Source organism: Anarhichas minor, unplaced genomic scaffold, assembly GCF_050575085.1.
Source record: "Anarhichas minor isolate MPS153535 unplaced genomic scaffold, ASM5057508v1 ptg000080l, whole genome shotgun sequence".
NCBI classification, from domain to species: domain Eukaryota; kingdom Metazoa; phylum Chordata; class Actinopteri; order Perciformes; family Anarhichadidae; genus Anarhichas; species Anarhichas minor.
The window spans coordinates 662,761-668,975 of NW_027466526.1; positions in this window are offsets into that span (position 1 = coordinate 662,761).

Consider the following 6,215-nt stretch of genomic DNA (forward strand, 5'->3'; position numbering starts at 1 on the left):
CAAAAGTGGATGCGTGGAACTGTGCATTGACCCTCTCCACCATTGAGTTCACGCTGGTGAATGGGATTCAGTCAAACACGTAACGTGGTGTTCACACTGCTTCTTCCATAATACAAAACTCTTCCTGAATGGAATTGCAATGTTTTTTCTTTCTTTGCAATTAGAAAAGAGTAAATATTATTTTCATGGTCATGGGTGAAGATGTCACAGAGATGCACACAACATCTGGAAGAGTTTATTAGATTGTTTTTGCAAATAAAGAACATTTAGGTTTTTCCTTTATTTTCTCAGTTTATTATTATCAAGCAGTATCTGACATTTTTTTTATTACATTTTTATTCAATTTTCATTCTGGATCAAAACAATATACATACAAATAATTCACTTTTATTTACCAGTCAGACATGAATGCTACAGGCACAGGTTTCACTTAATCCCAGTCCATGTCTTGTTTATTATTTTTATTGACGTACTTGCTCTCATTAAATACTGTTATAATATACATAATTCATACAGACTTTGAAAAAAAAGACACCTACTTGTGTTTGCATCAAAACAATGGACAATAAATACCAGTTGCTACATCAATAGACCAAAATAACGTAATCGGATTTACCTAAACACTATGACAGAATAAACATTACCTGAGCTTTCTCACCGAGTGGCTCTCATTTCTTCACAAACAAAAAGGACTCGTCAGTAACAAATCAATTGTATTGATTGTCTGAAAATAAAAGTCACTTTCTCTTACCGCGTCCCTGCTTTTGGTCATGCTGGATGAACCATCACATGTATTCTAAAAACGTAAATGAAACAAAGCCTGTCTATAATTAGACTTAAATAGGTTCAAACAGCTGTCCCAACGTCCTATCAGCCTATTAGGCAAACAAGCACACAACTTCCAAAAAAATAATTACTGACACGTTGATAAAAACATCATCAGCCGCACTGCTGATTTAATTAACCAAAGGCTAAAACAATGTTTTTTCTTTTAATCAATAGACCACTTGATTGTTAACTTTATCGTACCAGGTCAATGTCCCGTCCCCTTATCAATAAGTTGGTGCAAATGCACATTTCATTTTAGTTTAATTGAACATTAGTTGCGTATTATTATCCCCACAGAGTTTTAGGTGGTGAAAACTATCACTGTCACAAATCCAGAAAGCATGAAGCTTTAATTATACCGTTTACAGAATCTTAAGTGTTTCAATACTGTTTAAAAAGCTGCTTTTTATTGAACTGCAAATTAATAGAGTGTAGTGTAATATATGAAGTATTTTAAGTTCTATATCTGTGTAAGTAAATGTAATGTAGAGGGGCTTGTTCGTATTGCACTGTATGATATATAACAAGACCATATATACACATAAATCCATATATATGTATGTATGTGTATTTATATACATGGATTAATGCTTTGTTACCGTGAAGTTGATACATGTTAGCCTTAAGGATCTTAATGATAATCACGTGGTAAATCCATATGAACTCTCTTCTTATAAACTTTTTCTTAACCATTGACCATAAAACATCTTTTGAACTGGTCAGTAATGACTTGTTTTACATTTGTGGTACACACTGAAGGGTTAATTAAATGATATGCCTGTGCTGCTGTACTGTGCCTTGTGGTGTTTCTGACTGTATGACTTTTGTTTTGTACTGTCAAATAAAGTATAATTAATGAACTTATTTCATTTAAAACGTCCCTCTCTGCTTTGCCCTTTTCTTTGATTCATTTTAGGATTAAATTACAATTATATGTGCCACTTGTTATACTTTTCTCTGTAGCACTGCAGTGGTTTTATATGAGGTCAGGCAGAGACACATATAAACCTGCATCCAAATGACCAGTTGTGTGTTCTCTACATTTCATCACCATTCTAACATTTTGCCAATTATGTAAACCTTGATTCCCAAGTGGAGATAAATCTGAGATTTGTTAGTTAAAAATCATTTAACATTTTTCATGATCACAATTCATACATTCTTACACAAGCCTTTTCCCCCATTCACTGAATATTACACATTATTCTACCAATGTACGTACACAACTCACAAGTATCCGATATAACGCATGCTGTTCAGTAGGTTGTCTTCAGAAGCTGTAGAAATAACAAAGTCTGAATACCCCTCCGCTCACTAGTCCCTTTCCAAGACTGCAGTAACGTAAGACATGGTGACCCTGTTTGCCGTAGGCCATCCTTATCAAAGTAACATTACTTTTGGAGCAACGGAAGTCAGAAGGCGGCTGACGTTACCACAGTTTCACTAGCACGTTGGCGAACTACAGTGACCTTAATGTAACATAAAAACGCAGTAGGCTCTAGCTAGAGCCAGTGTTTGGTATTTCTGTTCTGGGCTACTGTAGCAACAGGGCAGACTCCTGGAAGTGGACCTGCTCCCTATGTAGATAGGAAGGGCTCACTGTAAGTTAATGAAAACACAATTCTTGGTTTCAAGTAAATATACACTGATGGAAACATAGTTATGAATATCATATTTCATTTCTGCTCGAAGAGCCCCCGGAATGCTGCACACTGGCCCTTTAATGTTGTTTAACACACTGTGAAGAATAAATAAAGAGCTCCATCATAATATTGTGTTCAATATTCCAATATGAGACATTGGTCGTGGCTTCCATCTAATGTGTATATATGTATGTATATATAGGACAGCCCTGTTGTAGTGAAGAGTACCTACAATGGTTTTGAGCTTTCTCAAGATTGGTCAGCATGACCTTCAATCAACAGTGTTCACTAGTAACCAAGGAGTCAAGACGCACTGTCTCAGGGACGATCCGCACAGACAGAGGACTGCATATCCACAGCAGACTTTTGGATGTATTGACATCTTTACAAATCAGCATGTGGCCTTGCCATCATTGAGTTAGCCGTGTTTAGCAATGGTTATACACTATTGGCTTTTTGCAAAAGGAACCAGTCTTATTTATTTAAGGGAGGACAGTCTAACCTCCTGTTGTGCATGTTGGTTTATTGTCCTATAATTATGGTCTTACTCAGCAGTTACTTATTATAGGTTATTGTATCTACTCTTAAAAGAGGAAAATACAGAAATAAATAAGTTGTGGATACAATGCCCCTATCTTTGTCATTTCACCCTATTTCACTTCTGACCAAGCACAAATCCCCGTTCACCGTTTGTCCAAACTGCAGCTGGGAAGAATGAATTTATTACTGCAACAAATCTTTTTTTTTTTTCATTCTATTCGTCTCCCTGTAATTGAGAGGGTTTTTAAATGTAAATATTCACTTTGTAATTGTTCTCTGTAATCCACAATAATTACCCACTCAGCAAGCCTCCAATGTTGGCCCATACAGCTTTCATAGAAGAGATCAGATGATCTTAATATGGCACTTTAGCTTTGATATACATTCATAGAGGACAAATACTGTTGTAACATAGAGACCTGATTAAATGTATACATTTCGCTCTCTCTCCAATTAGAACGTGTAACAGTAAACCAGTTAATGGCAGCCATACTGTTCTTTTTACATCTTATATCACATGGAAGGGGGTCCTTAATGAATCTAAATGTGAATGTTTGTTAATGCCGCCTTTCCTCCATTTGTTGACACTCAATAAGGGCTCCGTAAAATGCTCTGTGGTTTTCCAAACGATGTCAGGTTAGGACAATCGCAAAGCAATTTTGGCCATGCAAGGATCGGGTTTAAAAGGTGCCATTATCACAACCAGTAAACAACACCAATTATGTATAATTTCATGTCTTGCCTCAAACGTTGAAACTGAAAGGGTATACACAAGGACAGGTGGTGCACGGCACTGTATGACATGGGGTTTGTCTTAACATATGCCAGGTTTCCATCTAAATGTAGCACAAGTTTTAACAGAATTTTCTGAAAATTGGTAAAAGAAAATGCAAATTCTTAGCATTTCCATGCAAATATTTTATAGTTAGTTCACCATTATAAGCAGTAGTGCTAATTCTGAAGTCAGGTGCTATTTTACTATTGCTGTGAGGTTGCAGCTAAACCTTAGCATTGGAACTCTCCCCTATTGGACTTCAGATCTGTGAACACTGAGGACCCCTTTAAAAAGTAGCTCAAGACCCACTTGTTCAGACTTGATTTTAGTTTCTCATTTAATTATATAATTGTTCTGGTTTTAGCATGTTGCTCTATGTCTGCATTTCATGTCTTGTATTTGTTATGCTGTCTTTAATTGTGAAGCACTTTGTGACGTCTTGAAACTTACTTACTCACGAGGTACTGTTAGCTTGAGCGCATGCCATTTGGAGAAAGAGACAGGACAAGAAACTGCATTTGATCTGAGTGTTGCTCAATTTGGAATTGTCACAGAAAGTGTGTGTGAAATTGTAGGTTTAGGTTAAGTTAGGCTACATGTTGGAGTTAGGCATTTAGTTGAGATGGTTAAGGTTATAGCAAGGGGCTAGAGAATGGATTATGTCAAAGAGTTTCCTCACAAATATAGAAGTACAGAGCTGTGTGTGTTGACCCAGTGTGAATCTTGTTTTGTTTTTTTGTTATACACTGCCCTCTACAGACAAAACACCTGCACTACACTCCTTAGAATATTTTTGCAGTCAACATCACATACCAAAGAGAACACATCGTTGGCGGTAACTTTGCCAAAGAAGCCATGGATAGAGGATGTTTGTCAAGCCACTGAGTAATTCAAAATTAATCAATAAATGAACTGTAAATAAGTTCTAACACATGTCCTTCATATCTTTTTGACTGCGGGATGTTGAAAAGCTCATGCAAAACATAAAGTTTGCCACTTTAAAACGTACTAAGCACTAAAATACAGTACAAAAAAGAACCCAGGAAATACAACAAAGCATTTAATTTAATCTAATTATTTAAAAGGATACAGTAACTCATTACACATTTAAAGCAATCTTAAAATCGTCCCTTAGGTTTTCATGAGAACATTATAATTCCATAATTATAGCCCCACATAAGTAATCAATCGTGAACCCACAAGAGTTTCAGAATTTCATGTAAAACTCTGCATCCCCATGTTTCTGTCACTCTGTTTAAAAAGAAAAAAAAAAGATAGAAATGATATCCTTAACTTAATTCTGGTGGCATTCTCTCTATTAACTTCTTTTAGATGCATGTATTTATAGTGCATCCCTCTAAAAATGACGGCAACTTCTGTTCTAATAGGTGCCAGTTTGCTGTTGTATGCTTTCTAATATTTGGGCAACATGTTTAATATGTTCTCAAGAAACAATGTATCTGCACCACTCCCCTGCTGAACAATTATCTAAATCTAAATATATGAAATAGCATCATCATGTGGCCTCAGGAGAGAATCTCAACTGTGAAGTTTACAGCTGAACCACAGTAAATAAGTGGTGCAGCTGCTGGCAGAGCGGTTAGGTTACAACCAGCCAGAAAATGACTGTACATTATCCTATACATTATATATTTTATTTATGTATCTACGGACTGACCTCACCCAACATGTGGAACAGTAATAATTTCGCTGATTGCTGCATGCTGATGAAAGTGGGAGTGAAAGAAGTAAGAAGAGGTTTTGGTGATTTAAAGAGCTAATCATCCCACCGGCAGCTAACACAACTTAACAGACATTCTGTAGGCTGTGGTATATTTGCCACAGCTAATTAAATATCTGAAATATTATTATGCAATTACACTAAGGAAATTGGATATAAACAACAAATAATCCACACCTTTATATAATGAATACATTTGACTTTAAATTGCTGCGATAGAAAAACGTGCCATAATGTGGAAAAAGGACATCGAGTTCAGATGTCAATGTTGTTACGCAACACAATTATGGCACACAGGACAAACATGTTTTTTTCTCCCACTTTCGGGATGTCACAGCTGGGTTTTCAATTGGTCTCTTGGTGCCCAATTAACTTACGCACTTGGCTGTTGGAGAGTTTTACAGCGTCTTAGTCATGCAAACTAATTAAATACATTTTCTCACAGAGCTCTTCGCATCTTTCATTATGTTTTCTACACACTGATGGTGTGCATTTTAATAAAGAATCATATTTTTTCTCATGATTGACTACCTGTTGATTACGGCTCTGTGATGTCCCTGGTTAATCGGTGAGAGAACAGCGGCGTGTTCCCATAGATACATCCCAACAGATGAGCTCCCATGAGACCCAGCCTACATCGTGGGGAAACCACAGAGTCCCGTTTGACTTTTACCGTCGCCTGATGCGT